The 17,221-nt window shown below is 39.5% G+C and overlaps 1 protein-coding gene and 1 non-coding gene across 16 annotated transcripts in view; one reads left to right on the top strand and one right to left on the bottom strand.

Moving 5' to 3' along the window:
- The window catches only part of OSBPL1A (oxysterol binding protein like 1A), a 233,268-nt gene that overhangs the window by 175,910 nt on the left and 40,137 nt on the right, over positions 1 to 17,221 (top strand). The gene's annotated exons all lie outside the window — the stretch shown is intronic.
- LOC129019254 (U6 spliceosomal RNA) lies at positions 157 to 264 on the bottom strand. Its single transcript, XR_008495585.1, has one exon. It is a non-coding gene; the product is annotated as a U6 spliceosomal RNA (small nuclear RNA).

The following is a 17,221-nucleotide window of genomic DNA, read 5'->3' as shown; positions in this document are numbered from 1 at the left end:
TGAGGCGGGAGAATCGCTTGAACGCGGGAGGCAGAGGTTGCAGTGAGCCGAAAGCACCCCACTGCAGTCCAGCCTGGGTGACAGAGCGAGACTCCGTCTCAAAAAAACAAAACAAAAACCATGTTGTACAGTAGATTACTTGAACTGATTTCTACCAAAAATATGGGACACTTCATGAATTTGCATGTCATCCTTGTTCAGGGGCCATGCTAATCTTCTTCGTATCATTTCAACATTTAGTATATGTGTTGCCAAAGCAGGCACTCATTTCATCTTTTAAATAACTCAGTATGTATCTCTAAAACAGTGGGAGTCTTTTTTGCGTCTAAACCACAGTACCATTATCATGTGTAATAATAATTTCTTAATTATCATCAAGTATTTAGTTAGTATTCACACTTCCTTGATTGTCTTGTGAATGTCATTTAGTAATTGGATCCAAAATGGTATTTAGTAATTGGATCCCAAAGTTCTACATACTGCCTTTGGTTTCTGTGTCTCTTAAGTCATTTTACTCTAAGTTTCCTCTTCCCTCCCCCATTTTTTCTTGCCATTTATTTTTCAAGAAACCCGGTCATTTGTTCTGTAGAGTGTTCTACCATCTGGATGCACATGTTCTTTCACTCCTGAATTTCCTGTGGACTGATGGTTTTTACAGAGGTGTGGCCAGATTTATGTCTCAGTTTCTTAGCACAAAATTCATAGGTACACAAACCATAGGCACTTCCTATGACATCAGTCAGAGAGCATTTGCTCTCTGATTCTCTTCTTTCTGTAATGGTGAGTTTGATTCTTGGGTTTAGTCATTGACAATCTGGCACATCCATGATAAAGTTGCCCGACAGTCTTTCACCTAATGATTTAGTTGTTGATCATTGTCTTCATCCTTATTTCTTTAGGTGCTACAAACAGTAGTCTTTCAATTCTGTCATTCCTTCTACATTTATTAGCTGAAAATCTATAAAGAAGAGCTTCTGACCGGGTACAGTGGCTCACACCTGTAATCCCAGCACTTTGGGAGGCAGAGGCAAGTGTATCACTTGAGGCCAGGAGTTTGGGACCAGTTGGCCAACATGGTGAAACTCTGTCTCTGCTGCAAATACAAAAATTAGATGGGCATGGTGGCAGGTGCCTGTAATCTCAACTGTGAGGGAGGCTGAGGCAGGAGAATCGCTTGAACTTGGGAAGTGGAGGTTGCTGTGAGCCGAGATCACACCACTGCACTCCAGCCTGAGCCACAGAGCAAGACTCTGTCTCAAAAAAAAGAGCAAAACTTGTCTCAAAAAATAAAGAAGAGCTTCCTAGTACCTCCTTACAAAATGATCTACGTGTTGGTTCCCTAGCATCCTACAAAGGTGGTATATGAGCCTATGGGTAGGATTTGTTTAAATCTATTACAGTATCTTTCCCCCTCTTTGGTCAGAGTAAGCCCCTTTGGGTTGGCTTCTGTGTCCATCTGACAGGACCCTCATTGGTTTCTTTGGTGATTTTTTTTTTTTTTTTTTTTTTTTTTTTTTAGTTATTTGTAGGCAATAACTCTATTGTCTTTGATAGCTGCCTTGCTTTCTGATAAGAAAAAAGTGTTTCAGGCTTACATCATTTGTTTCCTGCCCCAGACATAGAGTCAGCTATTTCTCTAAGGAGCCATATTTCATTTTAGTGGGAAATAATATTTAGAAATAACAGTCTGAGTGGTAAGGATGTTCATTGCTACTGCATTGACCGTTGTTTGTAGTCTTATTCCTCGGAGAGAGCTGAAACCTTTCCTCCCCTTTAAAAAAATAAATAACCGATGAACCCTAAGCAAAAACAGGTAAATAAAATTGTTTTTGTCCTTCTTTTTAATTTATATGAAAAGGTCTTTGAGTTCTGGAAGTTTGTATTGTCCTTTGAAACTGGAATTTAAGAAAGAGGTAGCTGAAAAGAAAGTACTGATCTTAGAATAACATTGTTTTCTATTGGCAAATGTGAAATAAGAAAAATTGCCCATATATTTAAAATCCATGAACATGGTTTTTCTTTTTCTTTTTTCTTTTTGGAGACACAGTCTTGCTCTGTCGCCAAGGCTGGATCCAGTACAGTGGCACAATCTCGGCTCACTGCAACCCCTGCCTCCAGGGTTCAAGCAATTCTCCTGCCTCAGCCTCCCAGGTAGCTGGGACTACAGGCACACGCTGCCACACCCAGCTAATTTTTTTGTATTTTAGTACAGACAGGGTTTCATTATGTTGCCCAGGCTGGTCTCGAACTCCTGAGCTCAGGCAATCCACCCGCCTTGGCCTCCCAAAGTGCTGGGATTACAGGTGTGAGCCACCGGGCTCAGCCAGTTTTTCATTTTGTTGAGAATGCAAAGGTGTGTCTGGTCTCCACAAAGCTGGTTGTAAAGTTACATTGTCAAATGTAAACAAGAGGTGATGAGAGGCTGTAAGCTCTGTTATTTATACCTGGGTCCCTTGATACTACTTTCCCCATTCAGAGGTCTCATTATTTTCTCCTTTTGATCCCTGGACTTTTTCAATATCTTAGGTAAATATCCAATTTCTATTTCAAGTTTACTTTATAAACACTTATAATCCCCAGAATGTCAACAGAAAGAAGCAGTTAAATATTTATTAAAACGTATATTCCTCCTTGGCATCTCGATCTATTTATCCAAAGATGTACCCTCTTCCCCCAACCCTCCCACTCCCAACACACGTGAACACAAGATTTTGAGTGCCTAGGAAATATCTTTCACAGTAACAGCCTTTTAATGGTCTGCCTTAACCTGTTTCTTCTGCCCACATCTTCTAATAAATCATAGATTGGGTGTCTTGACTTCTGGTGACTTAAGGGATTTGGTCTCTACAAATACACTGAAGTATCTGTTTTCCTTTGGAGTTGTGCCAATCTAAATTTTGCCTAAAGGAGAAAATTGCCTCAGGGGGCACGGAGTTCTTTGGCCTTATTTGCTTTGCTTGGTAGCTTAGGAGGAATTTTCCTCTTTCAGAAAACACCATATATAATAATAAAAAATTGCAAGGTAAATAAATTAAGGAAGTGATTGTTTTAAAAACCACATAGATCCTTTACAGGTTGGTTGGTTGGTTGGTTTGCCTTGTGTTTTAGAATCCTCAGAAGAATTTGGTTTATACACAGCTCTTTTCAAAACACATTGATTGCATAAAATGTGATATGTTCTCATTGTCTGGGCTATGACCTGCCGTTGTATCATGTTGATACAGCACAGTGTTCAGCCAGGATTTGAAATTTAGCATAAAGTATCCATTTTACCATAGTAAATTTCAGATCTGATTGTATGTTTTAGGACATTGTGTAATCTTTCTCAGCAGAAAAAAAACCTGCTTTAGGAAAGGGGAAGGATGCAGTCCTATGCAGGAGAGGTATTTTACTATGCTCAGAGCAATCCGAAAGGAACAGAAGGGAAAATAACATACATGTCAGAGAACCCTGGAGATATTATGTGTTATGTATCACAGAGCAGGAAGGAACCAGAAACTCAACTCCCTTTCTAGAAATTGTATCCCTCTGGTGGTAAGCAATCAAAAGCATCTCAGATCATTTATAAACAGAGTTAAATCAGACTGTGGAAGTAGCTAAAGCAAAGCACAAACAAATTGTTATATTTATTCTGAAAAAGTAGGTGTGGTTTGAAGGGAAGTTAGTCTGGAAAGTTCAGAGCCATGAAAAGCAACACAGTCATATTTGCAGAAGGGCACTTCTGTTATTCAGTCCATCTCGGCTTCCTTTTTTGTCTTCTCTTGTTGTGAAGTATTTTTTGCACAGTTCCCCAAACCCTTGTTTTGGTGATCAGAAATCCTTGTCTGCAGTGTTCCAGATAACATACAGCCTATTAAAAACAGCCTTGCTCCAGAGTTACATTCAAAGATCAACAATTTTTATCAAGAGTTCAAACCCACATTCTAGTAGAGAACTCCAGGTCTCACCAAACAGCCTACTGCTACCACCAGCCTCCTAATCCAGCTGCAGGTGTTCAAGTTCTGAGACATGACCTTTCTCAATAGAGAGCCCAAGAGATTTCTGTTACAGTCAGGAAAGGCTTCTTTCCCCTCCCCAACCAACAAAATTACCAGTAATAAGACAGCTTTGGATACTTTTTGGAATGTGGAGAGATGTTAGTAGATGTGTGCTCACCACCTTGAAGCCTCTCTGCTCCTTAGAGAGCTCCACACTGCAGGAGACCTAGTTAATCCTTTAGGGATGACAGTAGTTAGCTCTGATCTGTGCAGCATTCACCATGCATTGCATTAATCTCTCTGTTGTTCAGACCATTTCCTTTAGGTCCTAACGACCGTGATCTACTCTCACTTTTCACTTCATTTCAATGACTTCGCATCCGTCTGTTCCAGCACCTGTTGCGTGAAATCTAAGTTATTCTTAGAGATAAAGGTGAGCAAAGAATAGTGACCTTGTCCCTGGGTTAAGGTCTGCCTTTCTGTTTCATCTTTCCTTCTCCGGGACTGTGCTGAACTCTGTGAAGCAGGCCTATAGTAAGGGAACCCAGCTGCCTAAAATGGCATCTTCTTAGTCAACTAAAAGCCTCGTTCAGAGAGATTTTTTCATCATTTCCTGTTTGCTTTCAAATGTGAAGATTCTGTAAGCATTCCTGTTAATCCAGTTATGGTGATAAACTGAGAAATAAAAAGAAAATGTACTGTGTTCTTGAAGCTTGACAACGAATTCTAAATTTTAGAAATCCATTGTGAAAATCAGTTTAAAATTGTGTACATACAATTTTAACTTATTAAAGTCAAAACAAGTAAAACCTCTTGTAAAACAAGACCACCCTAACCTTTTTATTGTGTAGAGCCAGATTTGTTAAGTGGCAATCATAGACTATAGATAAGTAATTTAAAAGATCAAAAATGAAAAATAATTTTAGGTTATGGAAATATTAGCAAAATTAAATAGTAATATCAGGTAATTACATCAGATTTTATTATTATTATTATCATTTTGAGACAGTCCTACTCTGTCATCCAGCCTGGAGGGCAGTGGTGGTGTAATCTTGGCTCACTGCAACCTCTGCCTCCTAGGTTCAAGCAATTGAACTGCTGAATAGCTGGGCTTGCTGGGATTACAGGCGTGTGCCACCACGCCTGGCTAATTTTTTATATTTTTAGTAGAGATGGGATTTCACTGTGTTGCCCAGACTGGTCTCAAACTCCTGAGCTCAAGTGATCCGCCTGCCTCGGCCTCCCAAAGTGCTAGGATTACAGGCGTGAGCCGCTGTGCCTGGCCACATCAAATTATTAAACTTAAAATAGGAAACCAAGTCATTGGATTTTTTTAAAGATTCATAACTAAAAAAGGTATATGACTAGTCTTAGAGCTCTTGTCTTAGACTTGTACTGACCTGCTTCTAAGACGCTAAGCTAATTTTAGTTGGAGAGGTCTAACAGCAGGTTAAATACCCAGCTGTTGAGTCACCCTCATCTCTGACTAAGCTGTAAGATACGGTGCTCATTTATACTAGGCTTCAGAATGGCATTCTAGATATGCAGAGAGAACTTTGTGATGACTGTATTTGTCTGAATTCGAACCTGAAACTAGGTACAGGGTACATTATAATAACAGTCATGCAGGAAGAGTTTTAAGTGATTGGCCTTTTTAAGACCAGCCTAAATTCTGCTTCTGTTGAAATGGGGATGGGCAAATTTCAGGAATTTAATTGTATAGGTAAATTTTAGACACTTTGTGTTGATTTCTGTATATTAAACTTACCAAGTATTTCATATATAACTTTGAAGATCTTGAATCTTCACGTACATTACAACTAAAGTTTTAATTAATCGTACACAACTGAGAAATAATAGTATTTTTAAGACTGTGGAATACATCTTATCACCTTTGGAGGGCAAACATTTTCCCTTGTTTGAGGGCATCATTTTCATTGTGATAAAATCAAATTGCGTCAACTTAAGGTGAGATTCTGTGAGTTGTGTGACTAAAAACCAGTATTTACTCTCAGATTTAAATGTTAAGAGAATATGAAAAATCATATCGAACTTTTAGGCAGTCAGGTGAACTACTAAAGATGAGTATGTTGGTTGAAATGTTTGAATTCTGTCTTATTAAAATAAGGTTATATTTGTTTCAAACTATCTTATTTATTTCAAATATTTTTAAGCCCACTTAGCAGAAGTGCCAGAGTTTTAAAGTTTTTGAAGGCCGGGCGTGGTGGCTCACGGCTGTAATCCCAGCTCTTTGGGAGGCTGAGACGGGTGGATCACGAGGTCAAGAGATCAAGACCATCCTGGCCAATGTGGTGAAACCCCGTTTCTACTAAAATTAAAAAAAAAAAAATTAGCCAGGTGTGGTGGTGCGTGCCTTTAGTCCTAGCTACTCAGGAGGCTGAGGCAGGGGAATTGCTTGAACCCGGGAGGCGGAGGTTGCAGTGAGCCAAGATCACACCACTGTACTCCAGCCTGGTGACAGAGCAAGACTACCTCTCAAAAAAAAAAAAAAAAGTTTCTGAAGCAGATTCAGAAATGAAATGACATTTTGGAACAGAAGTATCTCAACTGTAAACATTCCTCGATATTTTATTTATCCATCTTCCTAATATCCTCAAAACCTTATAGTATTCGAAATGCAGTTAATGTTTGTTGAATGAATTGATTTTTTTTTGAGATGGAGTTTCATTCTGTTGCCCAGGCTGGAGCACAATGGTGCGATCTCCCAAGTAGCTGGGATTACAAGCACACGCCACCACACCCAGCTAATTTTTGTATTTTAGTAGAGACAAGGTTTCACCATGTTGGCTAGGCTGGCCTGGAACTCCTGACCTCAAGTGATCTACCCACCTTGGCCTCCCGAAGTGCTAGGATTACAGGCATGAGATACTGTGCCCGGCCGGATTTTTTTTTTATTTTAACTGCCTTGTTCCAAAGTTTCTTAAATCTGTACTGGGAAAAGGGAAAGCCCTTCTGCTGACTGTCTATGCCAGTGGTTCTGGAAAGTGGAGATTTTGGACTCTTGTGATGGGGAGTAGGGGTCCCCAAGGCCCTTTCAGGGGACAAAAAAGTTACAACAGTTTTCATTATATTACTAAAAATGTGCCTTTTTCCTATCATTCACTTAAATGTTTACAATGAAGTTTCCAGACTACTTGATGTAAGAAAGCGCAGATTGAATGCATAAACAATTATGAGAATCCAGTTATCCTTTCTTAATCCAGACATTTAAAAGATTGCAATAATGTAAAACAATGCTACTCTTCTAACTATTTTTGTTTTGGGAAATACAGTCTTTTTCTATAAAAATGTTATTTAGGGCTGGGTGCGGTGGCTTATGCCTGTAATCCCAGCACTTTGGGAGGCCGAGGCAGGCGGATTGCCTGAGGTCAGGAGTTTGAGACCAGCCTGGCCAACCTGGTGAAACCCTGTCTCTACTAAAAATACAAAAAATGAGCTGGGCGTGGTGGTGGGCACCTGTAAATCTAACTATTCGGGAGACTGAGGCAGGATAATCACTTGAACCCGAGAGGCAGAGGTTGCAGGGAGCCAAGATCATGCCATGGCACTCCAGCCTAGGTGACAGAGCAAGACTCCGTCTCAAAAAAAAAAAAAAAAGAAAGTTATTTAGGTTAACATATCACTTTTACTTTTATTAAATGAATTAATAAGTCAAGAAATTATTTTCAGCTTTTTAAAAATTTGGTAAATAGCAGTAGATAAAATCCACATTAAAAGAAAACTGTACCAGATACGATGGCTCACACCTGTAATCCCAGCACTTTGGGAGGCCAAGGCGGGAGGATCACTTGAGTCCAGGAGTTTGAGACCATCCTGGGTAACATAGGGAGACCCCATTGCTACCAAAAGAAAGAAAAAATAGCTGAGTATGGTGGCACTTGCCTGTGGTCCCAGCTACTTGGGAGGCTGAAGCAGGATTACTTGAGCCTGGGAGGTCAAGGCTGCAAGTGAGTCACGATTGTGCCACCGTATTCCAGCCTGGATGACAAAGTAAGACCCTATCTCAAGAAAAAAAAAAGAAAAGAAAAGGAGAGATAAATGAAGGGGAAAGAAAAACTAACTCTTTTGGGGTCTTCAATAAGGGTTTTTTTGTTTTTTGTTTTGTTTTATTTTTGAGATGAAGTCTCACTCCATCACCCAGGCTGGAGTGCAGGAGCACAATTTTGGCTCACTGCTCACAATTTTGGCAACCTCCACCTCCCAGATTCAAGTGATTCTCCTGCCTCAGCCTCCCAAGTAGTTGGGATTACAGGCACCCACCACCATGCCTGGCTAATTTTTGTATTTTTAGTAGAGATGGGGTTTCAACATGTTGCCAGGCTGGTCTTGAACTCCTGACCTCATGATCCACCTGCCTCGGCCTCCCAAAGTGCTAGGATTACAGGTGTGAGCCACTGCACCTGGCCCTGGGGTCTTCAATAATTTTTAAGAGTTCAATTGATCTTAAGACCAAAAGTTTGAGAAATGCCAATCTATACCAACAAGTTACGTTACATTATAGTTTCTTTTTGTTTGTTTTGTGGTTGCAGTATAATTTTTATGTAGTGAAAGTAACAGATCTTACAGACAAATTTGATGAGTTTTGTCAGGTGCACAGACCCACGTAACTAACATCCCAGTCAAGATGTGGAACATTTCCATCACTCTACGATGTTCTCCCTGACTCCCTTTCAGTCGATTCCCCACTCTCCGTAGACAGCCACTGCTCTGATTTCTGCCACTATGGATTAGTCTTATCTTGAACTGCATTATAAATGAATCACAGAACGTGTACTCCTTGAGTGTGGCTTTAGTCACTCAACACCGTGTCTTGACTTTCATTCCCATTATATATATCGTTGCTCGTTCCTTTTTATTGGTGAATGCTATGTTAGTTTGAATATCTCACAATTTGGCTTATCTGTACTCCTGTTGATGGAATTTGGGTTTTTTCCAGTTTGGAGTTATGAACAAAAAAGCTTTTATAAATGTTCTTCTAGATACCATTCTGCGGACATGTTTTCATTCCCTTCGCTATGTAAGAGTCGAATTTTTGGGTCCTGGGGGAGATGTGTGTTTAGCTTTGTAAGATGTTACTGTACTCTTTCCTGAATGTGTACCATTTTGCACTGCAGTCCGAAATACATAAGAATTTTAGTTGCTCCACGTCCTCACCAACATTTGGTGTTTTGTAGGTATGACGTGGTATCTCGTTCTGTGGTTTTAATTTATATTTTCTTACTGATTTTGAATGCTTGTCCATGTTTTCCTTAGCCATTGTTTTTGTGACGTGTCTGGGAGTTTTGTCCGTTTTAAATTTGTTTGTATGTCTTTGTATTATTGATTTGTAGTAATTCTTTATGTATTCTGGATACTAATCCTCTATCAAATACACGTATCATGAGTATTTTCTCTTAGTTGGTAGCTTGCCCTTTCATTTCTTTAATAATGAACAGAAGTCTTTAATTTCTTCTTTGTTTGAACAGAGTCTTTAATTTTAATGAAGTCCACTTTGTAATTTTTCTATTATGTTAGTGCTCTCTTGGGGGGTTCTCGCTAAGTAATTGTTTCCTACCCCAAACTTTTAGCCACTGCCCTGGTGCTCTTTGGTGTATCACCAATGGTGTGTTCTTGAAGTTAACTTGGTCAGTGTCTTTTGAAGAGAATGACAGAAGAATGAAAGGTATTTAGAGCACATCAGAAATTCAGTGATGCAACATTTTAATTCCTCAGCGTAAACAGTGGCCTTTTGTTGTTGATACTATGGAATAATTGTTTCTCATTGTAAATGTGCGTGGGACAGTTTACTCATTCTAGATCCCTAATTAATAGAAAATCATCTGGCATAAAGTTGATCTCAGCAATGTGTGCTGAGTACCTATATTACAGGTTCTATGCCATTCACTGCAGGTTCAACAGGGCTTGGAATCTAATGGTAATAAGAGTTTAATTAAGTAAGTAAATCTGCTGCAGCAACTTTACATGTTCTTAAGAAATTGGTGGTAGGTGAATAACAGTGTTTGTAGGAACTTTTAGCCTTTCAAATGGAGAGAATGTGTTGCATTCTCTGTGGTTCCTTATGCCCCAACCAGGACAAAGGAGGAGTAGAGAGATGAGTGTTAAATTTCTAACAATGGAATTTGGTACTTTTCAAATGACTTGTAAGTCAGAATATATTTATCCAGTGATGAGATTGCTAGGCTTTTCTGCTCATCATTTGTTTTCAACCACTGTTTAAAGAATAGACTTGTGAGCTGTATCCCAGATGAACTATGTAAAGATTTTTTTCAAGCAAGATTATGCATCATTTGTGAAAATGAAGTAAGACTTTTTAACTACAGTAATTTACTCTCTAACATAATTTTAAAATCTAATTACTTTTGTGAATTCAAGTTTATTTTATAGTTTAGCTCTAATGACTTCCTAATTTGGAAGACTATTTTGCTTTGAGTGTTTAGTAAACTTCAGCAGAGCAATAGAAATTAAAGATACAGGCTGTGTCATTAAATTATATTTAAATTGGGACTTGTAGGCAGGGTGCGGAGGTTCATGCCTGTAATCCCAGCACTTTGGGAGGCTGAGGTGAGTGGATTGTTTGGGGCCAGGAGTTTGAGACCAGCCTGGGTAACATGGCAAAACCTTGTCTCTACTAAAAATACAAAACGTAGCCAGTGTTGTAACACACGCTTGTAGTGCCAGCTACTCCGGAGGCTGAGGCACGAGAATCGCTTGAACCCAGGAGGCAGAGGTTGCAGTGAGCCAAGATTGTGCCACTGCATTCCAGCCTGGGTAACAGAAGGAAGGATTTGGAGGAAATGATAAGAAGTCTGATAGTTGAGAAGAGAGGTGATAAGTATCTAATAGCTGTAAATAGTTATACACACACAAGTGCAAAACACACATATAACAATATACATGTAGACATACAGATTGTCAATATTGTAGTTTACAGATGTGTTGAAATCTGTTTCTCTGTGAAATCGTTTTCTTAGCTTTTTAGTTCATTCTTTAATCTTGAATCCGAGGTAAGAATTAAGTTGTTTCTCACTTTTCTAAATATCCAGATCAATATTCTGCTACCTAAAATTATGATTCCTATGTAATACTTAATAACAAATACTTATTTGTTAAGTGCAAGTGAAAATGTGTGTTAAATAAGTTGGTTTTGAAAATATTCTTTTAATGACATAAGAGGCTGGGCGTGGTGGCTTATGCCTGTAATCCCAACACTTTGGGAGGCCAAGGTGGGTGGATCACCTGAGGTCAGGAGTTCGAGACCAGCCTGGCCAATATGGCGAAACCCCATCTCTACTAAAAATACAAAAATTAGCCAGGCATGATGGTGGGCGCCTGTAATCCCAGCTACTCGGGAGGCTGAGGCAGGAGAATCGCTTGAACCTTGGAGGCGGAGGTTGCAGTGAGCCAAGATCGCACTGCTGCACTCCAGCCTGGGTGACAGAGCAAGACAGAAAATGATTGTTGTGTTCTTCATACCTCATTGCTTACTTATCCATATCATTTTTTCACTGTTTTTCTTTCTTTGGCTCCATCGTAACCTGAGACATTAGGTAAAATCATTTATTTTAAAACTTTGAGCACCTGTCATATGCAAAATATTCTGTACCCTGAAGGACACAGAAGAGAATAAGACATAGTCTCTAATCTCAGAGTCTCAGAGCGGAGGGGGATTACACTCTGAATGGCAGATATGTAAAAAACAGCAGAGGGAGTGAATGAAGGTAGGGAAAATAAAGAATTGTGAAATTTAAGCTGAACACGGAACTAGCCAATTTCATTGTTCTAAATTAGAACCTGGAGTTGCTTTTAAAATCCCATTGCTGACATCGTGGCTGAGTTTGAGATCATTCACCAAGGCTGGGTGCGGAAGAGAAGCCTGAATGGAGGAGCATGCTCGAAGTCTTCTCCCAAAGATGGGTTGGGAGAGGACGTATCCTCGGATCTGGATGGGAATGAATTTTAATACCATCTAATCATGTCAATGGAATGTTTAAGGCGCAGTAAAATTGTTTGGGATTTATTAGTATGTTCTTTCATCATTTCAATTAAATGAAAAATGTTAATTGGACAGAACTGTCCCAGCACTTTCACTCTGGTCATATGACATTAAAACAAAGAATACCAATGAATTATTAAATGGCAGAAAAGAAAGGGACATTTCCAAGTCAGAGTCCCTCTTGAGTTGCTTCATTATGTCTTAACCACAGTCTTTGCTTAAAGATTCTTTGTTTAGCATTCTGCAGCCTGCTAACCAGAAGCTCTTGGAAGGGATAGTTCGTTAATTTGAAAAATTTCTTCCATTTGTACCTGTATCTGGTCCCAGGTGACAGCCATTGGCTGGCATTCACCATCCAGGTATAAAGCCTTCCATCTGGGCGCAGTGGCTCACACCTGTAATCCCAGCACTTTGGGAGGCCGAGGTGCGAGGACAATCTGAGGTCAGGAGTTCGAGACCAGCCTGGCCAACATGGTGAAACCCCATCTCTACTAAAAGTACAAAAATTAGCTGGGCATGGTGGCACATGCCTGTAGTCCCAGCTACTCGGGAGGCTGAGGCAGGAGAATCACTTGAACCCCGGAGGCAGAGGTTGCAGTGAGCCGAGATCGCACCACTACACTCCAGCGTGGGTGACAGATCGAGACTGCATCTCAAAACAACAACAATAAAAAAGGCTTCCTAGGGACAAGAAGCACAAGTGGTGAAAACCATTTCATTTTCTGCTTTTCTCCATGGCAATAGAAACAATTTCATTCCTGTTTCTCTGTGAAAACCTTAATATAGTTTTGAAAATTGTTTAGTAAATAACCATTTATAGATCATCTTTTGAAACTGTAGTTAGTAAATTTTTCGTCCAAAAAGTAATAGTAGTTTTAAATCTGTAATAACTCAGACAGGAAGATGAAAGTTTTCCCTGAAATTATTGATAATAACAATAATATCAATCTCTACTTCATGTTGAAGGTTTTCTACCTACCAGGCACTGGGCTGAATGTTTTATATCACTGACCAATTTCCATATTTAAAATATAATTACATTTGACCACATAATGCACACATATGGGGTGAATGTGTATTGTTGGGACAGAATTTTCATTAATAATACCTACCCTTGCCAGATGTATTTGATTTCATTTTTTAAAATGCTGGTTATATTACCATTAAATTGAGTCTATAGATCAGAATGAATGGGGCCTAAAGTTTTAAAAACACTCTCTGTATGCATTGTTTCGTGGGAACTCCACCATGGCCATATGAAACACTAGTATTGTCATTTTCTAAGAAAAACCGAGGTTTGGAATAGGTTAGTTACATGTTCAAGTTCACACAGTCAGTAAGTGGCAGAGTTCTGAAAGCCAGGAGTCACGGCTGTGGAGTTAAAGATCCATTCCACTAATTCAATATATGACCATGGACAAGTTATTTAATACGAGTGCTTAATAAGATTACTTTGAGGATTAAATGAGGTGATGCACATTAAGTGATTAACACAGTCTAAACTGGAGCAAACTCTCACTAAATGCTAGCCATTAGTATCCATCCACTTCATCTCAGTAGAACTCTTTAAAGCTAGCCTGGGGATATTTTGATTTCATAGCATTTGTGAAAGTGTTGCTTTTTAAAAAACGCCTGAACTTTTTCTGTCTTACTTGAAACATACAAATCAATGATCAAGGGTCTTTTGAACTGAGATAGAAGCTGGAATGAAGCTAAATAAAAATATAGACTATTAAGATTCCTGGAATTGCGAGTAAGAGAAGTGTTGGAGAGAGAGCTCCTCTGTCTTAGGAGAAAGGGAATAGGGCCACTTCACAGACCCTGTTTGTGAAAGGCATAGAGGGCACGAGAATCTTAATCTCAAGTGGCCCCAGATGAGCAAACAAGGACATACCCCTTAAAGAGACCTAGCTGTCTTTATGTAGAGATATGGACTTGAGAGAGAGAAATATATATCATTTAGAGAATGGGAACATCATGTTTAAAAAAAAAAAAAAAAAAAAAAAAACAGCTTTAGGGTGGGAGAAGCTTTCACCAAGATAGAAAACACAGAAGCTATGTTTTAAAAAGGAGACATACTTGTTTGTAAAAGTTTTTTGTTAACCTGCAGATGGTACTATGTACAATCTAGGTGACAAAAGATTAACAGCTATCACATACAAAAAAAATTCTTACTAAATAACACAAAAAAATCCAGCGGTATAGATGTTATAAATAGGCAGTTGACCATCTGTGAATTGAGATGGTCATTAAGCATATGAAAAATGTTCTAACTCACTAGTAGTCAAGGAAAAACAAAGTAAAATAACAAGGTAGCATCACTACCGCAGTCAGACCCAAAACCTAAAAGGACAAGAACACCTGTTAACACCAACTCTTGCTGGTGGGAAGAGAGTGCTCGTAGACTGCTGGTGAGATATGAAATTGTTAAAAGCTTCTCCGAAAGCAGTCTGGCCGTGTCTATGGATATGTGAAATAGAGATACTCCTTGACCCAGCAATTTTAACCCCGGTACTCTGCCCCATTAAAATGAAGGCATCAGATTTAAATAAGAATACATCATATATCGAAATATTTTTGTTGCATTGTTTCTTTTGGCAAAAGAATGAAATGGTAAATGCCTTTCATGGAGAATGACAAAATTTATTTTGAGATCTAGTATTCTTATGGCATATTATACATTCCTTAAAATAATTGGTATACCATTTGACATCAACAAATTTGCATGCAGTATTGACAAGCAGACCATAGAGAAGTGTGTATAATTAGTACCCTAATTTGGAATATGAAGGGCAGCACACCCCTTTGTGTGTGCACACATGCATGCTCTACATGTGGCTCTTTGGGAACATGTGGAAAAGCACAGAAAAATAGATGCCAGCTTCTTAACGTGGATTATAGGGTGGTAGAGTGGTGGTGGAGATGGAGGAGTGGGGTGGCAAGCAAAAAGAACAAAGGGGGAAAGACTACATTAAAAATAAAACCAGCATGTGTGAGATGCTGCCTACATATGTGTACATGTGCGTAAAGGTATTACAAAGATATACCTGTGTCTGTCGATGTGAAGGGGAGTGTCCTTGATATTTCATGAAAAAGCAGTGTGACCTATAGGGTAATATTTCAATTTAAAAAATGCACATACCTGTATACCCTTGTTGTGTGAAGAGGGAGTGTGGAAAGGAGCACTCGTGCTGTTACTGTTGGTATTGGAGGGTGCAGGAGGAGAGGTCTAGCTTGTCCTTTATCTGTAGATTGTTTCCTTTGTTATATAATAATATATTTTGGCCAAGCACGGTGGCTCATGCCTGTAATTCCAGCACTTTGGGAGGCCATGGAGGGTGGATCACCTGCGGTCAGGAGTTCGAGACCAGCCTGGCTAACATGGTGAAACCCCATCTCTACTAAAAATACAAAATTAGCGGGACATGGTGGCACATGCCTGTAGTCCCAGCTACTCGGATGGCTGAAGCAGGAGAATTGCTTGAACCCAGGAGGTGAAGGTTGCAGTGAGCCAAGATCGCGCTGTTGCATTGCAGCCTGGGCAAAAAGAGCGAAACTCTGTCTCCAAAAAAAGTAATTATTTTTTAATTTGAAAAATAACCACATACTCCATCCCCCTCTAATTTAGTTGTATTTACTACCATTTGGTATATGCCCGAGAAGATTGTTTTAATTATGTGTGTTGTTTTGGTTTTGGCATAGAACTTGAATTCCTAAAAATTTAAGGTCAAGATTACCAACCGTTGTGAATTAAGAAATTTACCCTTTTTTCTGGAGTACCTGTTAATAATGAATTGCTTTTTTCTTGTCCGTTGGAAAAATACCAAATGTTGTGAATTAAGAAATTTACCTTTTGTTCTGGAATATCTGTTAATAGTGAATTGTTTTTATTTTGTTCACTGGGAAAATACTGAATGATAGCTGTTTATGTTTCACATGTAGATTATGATAATAACATATATAGCCTTCCCAGGTAGGTAGATTTGGTTTAGCAAATCATACCATAAACAGAATCACATGACCAATGTTAGACTTGGGATAAGTTATCTGTAATGCAGGTGGTGAATGAAATATCTGTAATACACAAAGAGCTCCTACGTAGTGAGAAGATAATTTAGTGGACAGATGATGTCACCACTGACAATGAGTGTTTTTATCTTAGTATGTTTGTACTTTATAAAAATAAATAATTTAAAAAATTCTTAAAAACTGACATGTAGGTAAGAAGTTGAACCTTCATTTCTGAGAAGCTTTAATTGTCCTAGGCATTCTCCTTAGTGCACATCTAGCTGCCAGAAGAAGGCGAATTGTACAGCTGTGTAGCTTCGACTTGCAAGATTTGCCCCAGGTTATGCAGCTGGGCGGTAGCAAGAGTTTGCACTGCAGCTCTGGTTTCCATTCCACGGTTCTTTTATATCCTCCATGAAAGAGATGACACCTCCCCCACCTCCTGCCAAGTATAAGGATGTCTCAGTAAATATATGCGTGCACATACACAAGACCCAGAAGAGCTCATGTGTGTCTCATGAAAATCAGGAGGCAAACCTGGAAAGCATGAAACGCCTGGCAGCCAATTCCAGATGAAGCTTAATTTTGCCTACCTTTGTGTTATCATCTTGTTCTTCTTTCCGGAGGGCCTCTGTGAGCAAACAGTGTTGAGTGTCTAGCCTAGCAATCCACAGAGCAGATGCGGAGGTGGGCTCGGTGTCCAGCGGGTAGATAAAGGAGATCTGTGCAGTTAGGTAAATTTGCGAGGCTCAGCTTCCAAATAACATACAATTTCTTTTTTTTTTTTTTAAATGGAGTCTTGGTCTGTTGTCCAGGTGGGAGTGCAGTGGCACAGCCTCAGCTCACTGCAACCTCTGCCTCCTGGGTTCAAGTGATTCTCCTGCCTCAGCCTCCCGAGTAGCTGGGACTACAGGCATGTGCCACCACGCTCAGCTAATTTTTGTATTTTTAGTAGAGACTGGTTTCACCATGTTGGCCAGGCTGGTCTCAAACTCCTGACCTCAAGTGATCTGTCTGCCTCGGCCTCCCAAAGTGCTGGGATTACGGGCATGAGCCACTGTGCCCGGCCCAAATAACCAGTAATTTCTGCCATCCAAATAACGTTTGAAGATTTTGGAGATCGTGATCTCCTGACCTTCCCAACTTTCAGAACAAGGGGGATTCAAGCACAGCATTTGTTAGTCAACACTTCTTAAATGAATTTGGTTCTTTGAGGTCTGTC

Source organism: Pongo pygmaeus, chromosome 17 (genome assembly GCF_028885625.2).
Source record: "Pongo pygmaeus isolate AG05252 chromosome 17, NHGRI_mPonPyg2-v2.0_pri, whole genome shotgun sequence".
In the NCBI taxonomy this organism is placed as follows: Eukaryota; Metazoa; Chordata; class Mammalia; order Primates; family Hominidae; genus Pongo; species Pongo pygmaeus.
The sequence above is the reverse complement of the archived record's forward strand: the minus strand, read 5'-3'. Positions and strand labels throughout refer to the sequence as shown.